Raw genomic sequence first — 13,106 nt, forward strand, 5'->3', positions numbered from 1 at the left:
TTGCGAGCCACCATGTGGTTGCTGGGATTTGAACTCTGGACCTTCAGAAGAGCAGTCGGGTGCTCTTACCCACTGAGCCATCTCACCAGCCCCCAGCCCGATTTTCTAGAGGCAGTTTCTCAATTGAGGCTGCCTTCTCTCAGTTGATTCTAGCTTGTGTCAGGTTGACATAAACAAGCACAGCTTGTAACTCCTGGTCCAGGGATTCAACACCTCTGGCTTCTAAGGGAAGCTACACACACACACACACACACACACACTTAAAAATAAAATAAATCTTAAAAAAAAGAATTTGTCATGGTAGCAAAGAAAAGATGCAGAAATATACTGGTCTTCCTGCAGCTTCTTATGTATGGAAGGCATAGTTTTTCAGTTCACTCTGTGTCAAGAGCCGGAAGCTAAGGGACTAAGGAAGTGGCTCAGCTGGTAAGATGCTGGTCATAAGCGCACGAGGGCCTGAGTTTGATCCACAGCACACATGTCGAAAGCCAGACATCATGGCTCACTTGTGATCCCAGTGATGGGGATACAGAAACTGCTTAACCTCTGAGGCTTTCTGGCCAGCCAGCCTAAGCTAGTCAGTGAGCCCAGGTTGCAATGAACTATCTTGTCTCAAAAATTAGGGGGAGAGGCCTCCTGATGAGCGACACCTGAGACTGACCTCTGCAGTCCACCTGCACAAGACACAAGCCGTTCTTTAGAAAGTAGCAGAAGGGCTGGAGAGATGGCTGAGCGGGTAAGAGCACTGGCTGCTCTTCCAGAGGTCTTGAGTTCAATTCCCAGCAACTACATGGTTACATGGTGGCTCACAACCATCTGTAATGGGGATCTGATGCCCTCTTCTGGTGTGTCTGAAGACAGCGACAGTGTGCTCATATACATAATAAATAAATAAATAAATATATAAATAAATCTTTAAAAAAAGAAAGTAGGACAAGAGCCAGACATGTGAGTATATACTTGTAAGCCCAGAATTTGGGGAGTAGAGGCAGGAGGATCATGAATTCAGGGTAGTCTGGTCTATAAATCAAGTTCTAGAGGGCTTGATACACATGCCAAGACTGTGCTGGGAAAAGCTGGGCATTGTGGCATTTGAGGCCAGGTCTACATAATAATCCAGGATAGTGTGGGGGACATAGAAAGACCATGAACAAGTTAGACTATGGAGCTAGTAACATAGTACTTACTTATCATGCTTAAGTCTCAGCTTCAATCCCCAAAACACACACACACAGAGAGAGAGAGAGAGAGAGAGAGAGAGAGAGAGAGAGAGAGAGAGCTTCCAACCATCAGGTATTCTAGTACATATCAGAGCCAAGGTGACAGTGAACTCAGTTCAAATTCCCAGTCCTTGGGCTACATAGTGAGACCCTAACTCTAGGTTCTCACACTGGGTCAGTCAATCTGGGATCCGGTTTTCTAGGACAGGAGTAGCAGCATCTGCTCCATCAAAACAGCTGAAGTAATGGTGTGCTTACCTCCGTGTCTGGCACAGCGTTCCCCCTCAGTTGTTAGCTCTAGTAGATCTCCTGCTGTGAATAAATCCAATGCAGACATCATGCACCATTTTCAAAGTTAATCAACCAGCCCATCGCTCTGAGCAGGCATCCAAGTATGTTGTAAATTGTCACAGTTGCCACATGGTGGCGCACCTGCCCTTGCCTGCGAGGGAATTTGCAGGATGGCGGTTTTGATCTTTTCTCTGGAGCCCTGGCTTGCTTGGAACTCACTATATAGCCTCAAACTTGCTGTGATGCCCTGCTTCGCCTTCCAGAGGGATGACATTCTGGGCTTGCGACACTATTCCAGCTTCAGTGCCAGATCTTCCGGAGACCGGCCTCCAAAACATGTGCCCTTGACTGCACTGCAGTAAGACTCCAGGGCTGCCTGCCGGGAAAGGCACACGGAGCGTCTTTGAGTCAGAGAACTGGCAGTGACTGGACCAGATCTTGCTAATACAGACCAAAGACAGGAACAAGATTCAGCTGCAAGGGAGAGCCAGAGGCTAGCAGAGTCTCAGACACTCTTTCGTCCTTGAGCCTCTGATCTTCCCTCTGATGGCTGCCTCACCTATCTGCTTCAATCACTTCTGATTTTTTGTTTCCTCGTTGCTAACTCTTCCAGGCTGCTGAGCTTCCCTGCAAGCCTCCAGCTTGAGCTTTCCTCCAGTGCTCAGAAGGGGTGTGCTAGATCCAGGCGTAAGGCCATGCCAGCTACAGCATCCCATAAGTTATGTCTCCAGTGGCCTTTGCAGGAAGGTTGCTTTGGAATTTGGTACGAACCACGCTGTTGTTTCCATGGCCCTGAGTGAGTTAGATTTCCCCAGGCTACTCTGGTTCTGTTCTGTCTGCCTCCAGGAGACACTGGAGCCTTTGTTTTATACACATCAGAGCATCTCTTGCCTAAGTAGAACTCTTTCGATGGGAGGTGGTGATGCATGCCTTTAATCCCAGAGTTCAGGAGGCAGAGGCAGGTGCATCTCTGTGAGTTCGAGGCCAGCCTGGTCTACATAGTGAGTACCAGGACAACCGGGGCTACACAGAAAAAAAAAAAAAAAAACTGTCTTGAAAAAGAAAACAAAACAACCAAAAGGAATTGATTTTTTTCTTTTTTCTTTTTTCTTTTTGGTTTTGTTGTTGTTTTGTTTTTTCGAGACAGGTTTTCTCTGTGTAGCCCTGGCTGTCCTGGAACTCAGTTTGTAGACTAGGCTGGCCTCGAACTCAGAAATCTTCCTGCCTCTGCCTCCCAGCTGCCTGCCTCTGCCTCCCAAGTGCTGGGATTAAAGGCGTGTGCCACCACCACCCGGCTGATTTTTTTTTTTTCAACTCAGGCATAAACATATTCAATTTTAAGCAGAGCCATTTGCTCTCTTTGGTTCCAGAGACTTGATTATAGCCTTTGGAAAGCTAATGACCTCTCCTGAGCTAAGCCTCTAGCAGTGTGGGCTCAGAACCCCGCACATATTTGTTGAGTAAATGAATGTCAAGGACCCACCCACACTGTGGCCACTGGGAACATCATATCTGAATCTTCAGAGATTTTCAAGACTGCAGCTGTGAGACCTGGACCTCCAAATCTTAATCATTTCCTGAACTTCCAAGTGTTAGGTGCCCTCAACCCCACCCCTACCCCAAAAGAAATAGCTTTCTGTCTTTCGTTTTCTGAAATCTGTAGAGATGAGGAGGACCCTGGCTGGAAGGAAGCCACTGAGATGAAAAGGCAAAGCTGGGGAGGGTTTAACACTTCGGTAAGGACATGGGGTAAAGAAAGAACAGGCAAGGGTCTGAAGGCTCCAGGCTTCCACCCAACTGTCCTGATGTTCCCAGCAATGCAAATGATGCCCTTGACCCGCGGCAGAGTTTGAAAGATAAAGAGGAGCCAGGAGGAGAAATAGAAGTCCAGGTCACCCCGTACTGCACTGTCCCTGGCGTCGCTATAGCCCTAGAAGACCGCCCACTCCACTTAAGCAGAGCCTTTCCCGCCGCCAGGCCTGGCTTGGTGCGCACTTGCATCCGAGTAGAAGGTCCGGCAGAGGGCGCTGTTGGACAACGCGCGGAGCCGCGTCAGCACGCCAGAGCCGCTAGGTCAGGACAGCGGACCAGAGGACCCCGGGTATGCCCGCAAGAACGAAAGGAAGAAAACGTGAATAGGAGTGTGGGAGACTCTTAGGAACATCTGTATCTGCGAGAACTTTCATTTAGTCTGGGCAGATCTCGGAGCTCTGCAGGCCTCGCCAAATGCAATTCTGGAGCCAAGAGGAGGGGGAGGGATCTTTTGAGCTGCAGAGCCTGCAGCCAGCCGCAAGGTTCTGATCCGGTACGGATTCGAGTCCCGAGTCCCCGAGGCCTCATTCATTCTCTCTCTCTCTCTCTCTCTCTCTCTCTCTCTCTCTCTCTCTCTCTCTCTCTCCTTCCCAGGCCTGGCAGGAGGTGCGCCCATTGTCCTGCGCACTCCATTTGCATCCTGAGCTCTACGCACACCCTTTCTTGGGTCACAGTCCCCCATTCTTGCCCTCTCACGGGCTCCTCGGTGACTATACTTTGGACGCCTGCTCCTGAGAAGTTAGACTAATCCTGGCGATGGCCAAAACAGGCAGACCAGAGGCTCGATCAACTTCTAGAAGGTCCTGGGCATCAGGGTTGCCCCTGGATTTGACGACTTGACACCCCCCACCCCCCTCTTCCGAGCAAGAGGGTCATGCTTCAGTGACCTTGCTCTGGGAAAAGCGATGGTTAGCCTTTGCTGAGTTTTCCTGGGCCACTGACCTTCCGAACTTTCTTGTTGTTTCATGGCTTCAAGAGTTAGAGACAGTGTCAGGCTCCCGGCCTGTCTAAGGAGTTTCTGGTACACAGGACCTCTGAACCCTTTTCTGAATATTGACCTCAGAGCTGAGCTCCCTGCAAGATTCACAGCTCTCTGCATCCCTGGTCCCTATGGGAGGAGAACAGGGTTCTCTTTTGGCCATATTCATGAATCTGGGAACACATAGCAAGACCATGGTTAACCATTTCTCAGTGAGTCTGGGAAGTTGTCGTGCTGGGAAGGCAGTTTGGGCCCAGGGCACAGCAGCGCTCCCAGGGGTGACCCCTACTAAAGCTGGACCCCTGTCCCTACTCTTTCGGCCCAGGAGCAGCTTTGAGATGCTGGCTGGAGGGTGCAGGAGCGAGGAAAGCCAAGAAGAGGACTACTGGATATGAGAGTGCAGATGGAAGACTGGAGATGTGACTACTATCTGGGCTGCTTGTCCCTTCCCCATCTCGTTCCTGATCCAGTTCTCTCAAAAAACAAAACAAAACAATAATACAACCACTGGGACCAAACACCCAGCCGCAAACCATAGGGCTTTCAGAATGAGGTGAGTGGGTCAGATTCATTCGAGGCAGAGTTGCGCTCTCTCTCTCTCTCTCTCTCTCTCTCTCTCTCTCTCTCTCTCTCTCTCTCTCTCGTGAGATCCATGTAACCTCAAAACGAACCTGCCCTTTTCAATGACTTTACTTCATCCAAAAAAGGCTGCTGAGGGCGGGAGCTTAGGGGACGAGCACTGACGCCGGGGCTAGAGCCGCAGAGGCCTAATGGATTCAAGGCCTGCGCAGGCAGAGGCGCACCCGCCGGCCTGCCCGCGCTCTCAGGAGCTGACAATGGAGTCCCGGGGTGACCTGAACAAAGAATTTGGAAGTAGTTAAACTGCAGAACACGTCCTGGGCCTGGGTGCCTCCTTTCAAAAAGAGCGCTGGGAGAAGAAAAGAAAGCACTGGGGGGTGAAGGGGGCGAGAAAATGCCCAGGGGAAAAGTTGGTAGGTCGCCCTAGTTGCCGCCAGCTACCAGACGCCAGGAATTCAATAGGAAGTGGGGGAGGGGAGGAGTAGCCGAGCCTGCCAGACTGTTAAGGAGTGGCTGAGAAAGTTAGGGGAATGCTGGGGTTCCAAAACAAGAGATAGCCTTTACCTCAGGCAAGGACTCCCCCCACCCCCCAACACTCTCTTTCTAGATCAAGTCTTCGAGGTTAGTGTGATCAAAGAGGCCAAGGGAAGATCGACTTCACCTTAGGGACTACCGCAGAAGCCTGTGGATGGAGCGCAAGGAGAAAGACTTGGGGCCTTCAAGGCTTCCCCACGAAGACCTGTCCCCCCCACCCCCTCTCTCTAAGTCACTGTACTAGATCTTAATCTCCCAGGGTCTCCTAGGCTGCTCTGTCGGGTCTCTGGATATGTTGCCCTTTCGGATCCTTTTCTGGAAGCTTGTTTCTGGGTTGCTGTCTCCATCCAGTTCTGGAAGTCTGACTCATCACCTTCATCCTGTCTCCTGCTTTTCCGCTTTTCTTTCCCCCCTTTCTCTTCTTGCCTTGTTCTGCACAGTCAGCAATCTGGATTCTTCTAATAAGAATCTCCCCCCAAAACACACACACACACACACACACACACACACACACACATACACACACACTTTTTCCCTTTTAAGATCAGACCTCCAAGAGTAGAGATTAAGGCCAGTTAATATGTTATCTTATGTTTTTCTGGACTAAATTTTCCACCATGAACACCAGCACAACCCGGGAAGAGAAGACGTCTAGAAAACCAACTATACTGATCTCAAACTAATTTTAAGAGGAAGCCTCTAGGAAGATCGTGGAGACCAAAACAGTACAAATAAATAAATAAATAAATAAATAAATAAATAAATAAAATAACAGGGGAAATAATCGGAGCAAGACCAGGAAGAAGAAAGGAGCGGTGGCAGGCGTAGCTTCCGGGAGGTGGTGTCCTAGGAATCCGGGAGAGCATGCCCCATTCAAACGGCTCAACTCCCTCCTTTGGGAGGCGATCAGTTTGCAAGGGGTTAACTGCGTTGCTCATGAACTTGGCCTGTCTGTCTGGCTCAGGATGAATGATGAGACACGCTGACAAGTTCGGCCGGAGGGACCTCCCCTGCTGTGGTGGCGAGAGAAACACACTGGCAGAAGGGACCCTGAGCGAACCACAGGGACGCAAGAGGAAGAGGTGGTTCCGGCAGGTCAGGCACTCGGGTCTGCCTGCCCTCTCTGTTCCCGCCTCCTCTTGACCTTTCGCCCCCTTCCTCGTAGCTTCCTAATATCATCTTGGAGTACTAGAATTTTCAGGGGCTCTGACTCTGAGTCCCAGAACCCTGTACCCGCCCTGTGGACAATGCTGAGCGCGATGCAGCCGGGCTCTGGAGCCTGGCCCGGGGAGGCCGGATTCAGCATTTGGACAGCGGCTCGGGGGCGGGTGTGCGGCCCAAAGAGTTTGCAGGTGCACCGCTCCGGGTGAGGCGAGGTAGGGGACACTCTGGGTCTCGGAGGAGCGTGATCCAGGCTGGAACGCAACCCAGGCTGTCAACGAAACACGTTCCTGCGAGCTAAAGAATCCCTTCCGAGCCCTCATTGCGACCACCAAACCAGCCAATCCCTCGTGGGTTCCCTCAGCCAACACTTGTGTGTGTGAAAGGATCAAACGCCCCCATTGCACCCAGAGCGCAGACGTCCCTCAAGTCCTAGGCTCTCCATTCTTCCCCGAGCATCCTGGATCCCTGGGCTTGGAGCTGCCTGTGAGGCTTCCAGCCCTCTGCTTGTCACCACTTCCCAGGTGGTTGGTGGCTCTGGGTGAACCCAGTGGAGCGGGCCGTTTGCGGGGAGGGCTGTTCGGACGCAAGGTGGGCGCGGGCAGGCTGGGCCGGGTCGCAGGGCAGGGCGCCCCTCGTCTCCTTCCTCCGCCTCTCGGTTCCGCACTGGTCCGAGTGAAGCCGGGGGGGGGGGGGGGGGGGGGAGCCGCGCTGACGTCACTGCGGGCCGTGCCCGCCCGAGAAGGCGGCGCTGAGCCGCTCAGAGCCGAGAGAAGCGGCGCGCCGCCAGGAACCCCCGCGCCACCGCCGCCGCGCCTGCCTCCAGCAGCTCTCGGCCACGCGACCGTGCGGTCAGCGGCGCTTGGAGGGCGGCCGGAGCTGGGCCTGAGCCTGGAGACTCGCCTGATCCCGGGCGGCCGAACCACCATCACCACAATCGCCCCACCCCCGCCGTCGCCTCGTGGGGCCCCGGCCCCCTCCTAGGTCCGTAAGTGTCACTGCCTTCTGCGTCTCGGCCGGGCTAGAAGAGAGGGGCTAGGGCGTCAGGGCGGTAGTCTCCACTAAGACAGTGTCAGGGAGCCGGCTGGACTGGTTCAGGGGCCTGGGGTATCTCTGTGGGTCCCTCTTGAACATCTCAAGGGCTCAGGGCTTTTCTTGACTACAGGGGGTTTGGGGGTTAAGCTCTAATTGTGGGTCAGAGCATCTCCCGCAAATCTTCAAGACCAAGGTCAAGGGTCTTGGGATAGCGAGATGAGACGCGCCTGCGGTGTTCAGAAAGGGACAGGGTGAGAGGTCCGATGGAAGTTGTGGGGAGGTAGATAGAGAGGTTTGAGGGAAAAAATGTTTCTGAAAGAGGTTCCAGGGAGTCCCCCTCCCTAAGTCCTACCCGTGACTTTCTTCTGCCTTCTTATCCCTCACCGCTCCCCCCACCCCACACCAACACACAACCTACAAAGTGGCTTCCTGGAAAAAAATTTTTTTTGAGAAAAATGCAACACATAGCACCCACTCTAAGCAAGATTTATGACGTCTTTTTCCCCTTTTAAATAGGAAGTTGGGAGAGCCTTTCTGTTCAGCACTCCACTCTATGCTTTGGGGCAGGCCTTTTGGAGCTGTCTGTGGGCGTCTCTGACACTCCCTTCAGTCTAGCTTTGAGCTGAGAAGAACAAGGGAATCAAGGATGGAGCTTGGGGCTGTTTAGGGTCATCTCTGGGAGAAGCTTGGGTGTTAGGGTTGTGACAGGAACCAGGCAGCTGGCTCTAGCAAGGAGAGGCTCCAGGCCAAATCTCTGGAGCAGCAAAGACATCCCAAAAATAAATAAATAAATAAATAAAAATCTCTGAGCCATTGTGGCAGAGAGGCCAGATGCTGGGCTTCAAGGGGAGAGAGACCCTCTTTGATTCTTCTTCATATTGGGGGTGTGTGATAGGTTCTTAAGCGGGGTCTGGAGTTTGAGGGTCTGGCTTTCAGTCAAGGGAGGTCAGAGGTAGGTTAAGTAGACACAGAAATAGGAGTGCACCTCAGGAGCCTCCAGGAGCAATACTGGCTGGTCACAGGAAAGACTTGGCCTTTTGAGGAAGGAATTTTGAGGTCCCTGTTTAGGAAAGCCCACACCCTGCTGCCTGCCTTCACCTCAGCTGTTGAGGAAGTGGGCTGGTTAAAGGACAGAAAGGAAGATACTGTCCAATCGGCCATGTGTATTTGAGGGGAGGTGTGGAGGCCTCTGTACCCTCTGGGTACAGGAAACTGGCTCCATCTGAGGTAACCCAAAGCTGGGTCTCCTTGTGAACAGCCCTTCAAGCCTCCAGACAATAGGAAGATCAGCTTAATCAAAGCTTGAGCCTGAGGAAGGGATGGGAGAGAAAAGCTGCCAGAGGGAAGAGGCACCTGGAATCAGCCTGGGTTGTGGCTAGAGATTCTGTGTCCTAATTACAGCCCAGAGGGGATAAAAGGGAGCATTCCTGCCAGACTGAATGGCAGGCCAAGTGGCTGCATCTGCTTTGCTCCACCAGCCCCAGGCTTCCAGCCTCAGGATCTGGGCAAGGTCCTGGTTGCAGGACAAGGGTGTCTGCACCCTACTGTGAGTGAGGGTGTGAATTGTCCCCGGTCCTTCTCAGAACCCCTTATCTCATAAGCTAAGTAACTACCGACAGGGAATAGAAGCACGGAGGCAAGTGGAGTTCATGGAGTGGATGCCTGCCAGCAGGCGCAACAGCACTCCTGTACTGTGCATGTAGATCTGCATGCACAAGTAACATGCCAGCCTTGGGGCGGCCTCATAAGCTGACTGTGGGAGAAAATGCAAGGTAGGTTTCAGTGGGCTCTAGGGCACATGTGTATAGTTTCTGTAGATTCAGATATGGGAACTCAGCGCAGGACTTTTGTCCCTCTGTGGTGATTTATGAAAATATGAATATGAAAAATGGAGTCTCCAACCTTTAGTGGAGATGTCTAAGTGCTGGCCGTCCCCCTGGATGCTTGCTTTTCTAAGTTACTGTAGGCACCCGTAGGGCTCAGGTTTCAAACCACAACTTGGAGACGGAGGAACTTCTGAGCTAGGTGAACTGCTGAAGACAAAAAATGACGGGTGGGCAGTTCTCAGCACCATGGCCAGGGCCTGTCAGCAGCCACCGTTTTTTCTAGCTCTAGATCCACTGCCAGCTCTTTCTTGAGACTTAGGGACAGTAGGCTAGAGGCAAGGGATTGATATAGGAGGAAGTGTAGCGAACTTAGACCCGGCCAGGAGTACAGTGTGAAGATGAGAAGACAATCAGAGCCAAAGTCAGTGGGGTCCTCTGTGGGTAGGCTCAGCCCCAAACAATGTGTCCCTGTTGGGTCTGACCTGGAGGCTTCCCATCCTGTACATGGGTGTGGCTGCTAGTTCAAGGAGACTACCCACTGCCCTGTCCCACCAGAACAGCCTCCAAAGGGCAAGCAGTGGATGACCCAAGGCCCACACTCACTGTGGCCTCCTTCCTGAGAGCGAGCTGATAACACCTTCATGCACCTGGACACTGGAGACAGAGCCCACTCCAGCATGGTGTAGGAACCTCTGCCTGGCTGGCCTCACCTGCTTTGGCAAGGGACATGGTTCCCTAAAAGACAACAGAATGTGGCTTTGATGGCACTAACCTGCCGTACCTGAACAGAAAGCAAAATCAAGCTTTTTAATCTTTCTCCCAGACTCCTAACCAGCCCTAGGCTTTCAGGCCAGGGCTCCAGCGTGCTATAACCATGAACCTCACAGCCGAGGAGCCATTTTGTGCAGCGTCCTGCTTAAATCACACTCTGAGAATGCTCCTTCTCTCTTTCCCCTCGCTCCTGCTCCCCACTCCCCCTCATTCTTCTCCCTCCCCCTCTTTCAGGTGAATCGTGCTTGCACAGTTCCCTCTGCCTCTTCAGTTCCACCCATCCAAGCACAGGGTGGCCCAGAAGGACTAGAGCACAGGAGGCCGCCCACACTGACAGACACACAGCTAAATGGAAGAGGGTGTAGATTCCAGAGGCTGTAGGAGGAGAAGAAAGGGACACCTCCTAATTATGAAAAATCCTTTAGAATTAACCAGGCAGGCCCAAATTCGAGGTTCCTTCCTGGGCCTTGCTGTCGGTAGGTCGGCCCCTCTGTTTCTCTGATGCTTTTCAGTCTAGCCTGTATCCTTTTTCTGAGACAAGGATTTGTCTGTGAGGTGGCATTTGGAAAGAGGTGTGTAACTGCTAGCTGGCTTGCTCACTGGCTGACAGGGATGGCAGTGGGGACACAGCCCACCTTGGATTTGGGGTCAAGATAAAAAAAAATAGGATGAATCTAAAACAAGCACGGGGTAAAGAGGTGTGGTGCCAAAGCCTGGAATTAAACAAAAAAATCCAGATGTGTCATTTAAGGGAGAATGTTTTAGCTACCTTTAGAAAAATTCCCTGATCCCGTCCAAATCACCGACTTTGGGCCTATTCTTTGAACCCAGCCTTATGGGATTTGCCGATGGAGAGTGTGTAAGGGGTGTCCCCCCCTGCCTCACCAAAACAGATCTGAATGAGTACCCCCACCAAGTCTGGGCTGCTTTGGTGATGCCTTAGCACAGAGAGTCTTTGGGACTCCCTCATAAGTCTCTGCTGGAATCCTGGAACCCGCTACCCGCCCCCCCCACTCTATTGTTAAATCAATCCCTAGATCATGGATTTAAGATCTTTCTAGGGATGACTGGGGGGAAAAGATATCGAATTTTTCATATTTAATCTTTTGCCTCCCAGGAATGGGAGATGGGGGTGAATCAGGGCTCATAGTGGGAGGGGTGTTCAGGAGCAAGGAAGAAGGGATGGGTTTCAGGTGAGCAACCTCTAAACCACCCACGTTTAGGAGACTGAGATAGGACTTCAGTTTGGTGGCCAGGCTCAATTCTACTGTGGCTCTGGGAAACCCCCAAATGCCTTTTTTTTTTTTTTTTTTTTTTTTGCCCTGTAAAGTCACTTGGAGTAAGTGGGTAGGGTGTGCTGTAAGCAGAAAGATGGCAGGAGCTGATTATTTTTATGGGAGGTGAATAGGAGCCCAATTACGGCCTTGGATATCTTCAAGGCGCCGGGGCACAATTGATTACATATCCTTGGCTGTAACTAGGAATGGTCAGAGGGAAAGGGCTAACAATCTGTTGCCGACATTTAGGACCTGGTTTGAGTGAAGTATGCCATGGGAATCTCTACAAGTCAGGCAATATATATGGGATACACTGATCTAGACACCCACTCCTTCCCTTAATTCCCAGTCTCTACCGCGGTGTCTGTACAGTGCTGGGCAAATAAAAAAGGAAGAGAGACCTTAAGGATAAAGTGACCGGTTCGCAGCCTCTCCTGCGCTCACTTGGTTGCCCTGGAGAGACCTCGACCTTAAACCTCTTCCCTCAAACTCTAACTTTGGTGGTCTGCGGTGGCTGCCTGGCACCTAAGACCTTGCGGGGAGGTCAGAGAGGTTCGAGAGAAAGGCCAGACTGTGTGCATCCAAGGAAGCAGGCCTAAGGCTTCTGAGGGCAGAAGAGGCGCTCCCCTGTCCTCGCGGCGCAGAAGCCGAGAACGCCGAGGCCATTGTAAGGTTGGGTGGTGCCGAGCGCGGGAAGGGGGCTGGGATTTGAATGGAAGCCCGTGATAGGCCGATCCCCCGACTGACGTCACTTCCCCGCGGGGCGATTAGCCTGAGAGAGGAGGGCTGATGGTCCAGTGCGCTGGGGGCCGCCGGGGCGCCCGAGGCTGCCCAAGCGCAGAGCGCCGGTTCCCCAAGTGCGCCCCGGGACGGCGTCGAAGCGGGCCGCGCACGCACTGGACGGGGAACTGGAGATGGGGAAATCGCGAGGGCGAGGGAGGAAGGGAGCTGGGCGATCGGGGTGGCGGGAGTCCGTGTGTCTGTGTGTCTGTCGGTCCCCTCTGGCTCTCCGCGTGCGCCCGGGGCTGCGGGAGCGGAGTCCGCTCAGGCCCCCGCGCCGGGTCGGCGGCGGCACGTGGGGCCCACAGCGCGGCAGCGGTGCCGGCGAATGGGAGGCCCGTTTCTCTCTTTGGTTATCTAGCTGTATGAGTGCCACAGAGCCGTCATAAAGCTAGATAACCGAAAGTAGAAATGACTCTCACAACTTCTGCGTGCTATGGCCCGGCCGGCCGCCCTGGCCACAGGAGCCAGAGGAGCCCAGAGAAGCCCACGCCACCCAGGGATTCCAGCTCGACGGAGCGGCCACGCCGGGACCAGGTATCCGACCTCGGCTCTCCTGGGGACACTTGCCGTGTCCTGGAGGCATTCCCTTCACCTCCTCCTCGGTCCCTGCATCCCCATCACCATTTCCCAGCGCCGAGGCTGGAACCCCGAAGTGGAGTGGATTGGGGGCAGGGAACGGGCTGGGGTTGCAGAGGGGTCGCTGGCGGGGAAGGCGCCAGCCTTTGCCTTCACCCCATAAATCAGGCTAGAACAATCCACGCCCTGAGCTGCAGACTAGGATTTTGGGATGCAAATGCAATGAGAAAGAGAACGGAGAGAGGAAGAGAGAGAGAGGGGG

The 13,106-nt window shown here is 53.1% G+C and overlaps 1 long non-coding RNA gene across 2 annotated transcripts in view; it reads left to right on the forward strand.

The window, feature by feature from the left end:
- Window positions 1–7,359: 7,359 nt before the first annotated feature.
- The window catches only part of LOC110298708, a 34,276-nt gene continuing 28,529 nt past the window's right edge, over window positions 7,360–13,106 (forward strand). Inside the window, exon 1 of one of the 2 annotated variants that reach the window (XR_003837247.1) lies at window positions 7,360–7,564. This is a non-coding gene — a long non-coding RNA (uncharacterized LOC110298708). The remainder of the gene's footprint in view (window positions 7,565–13,106) is intronic. The other variant, XR_003837245.1, reaches the window with a different exon arrangement.

This window comes from Mus caroli, chromosome 7 (genome assembly GCF_900094665.2).
Source record: "Mus caroli chromosome 7, CAROLI_EIJ_v1.1, whole genome shotgun sequence".
NCBI classification, from domain to species: domain Eukaryota; kingdom Metazoa; phylum Chordata; class Mammalia; order Rodentia; family Muridae; genus Mus; species Mus caroli.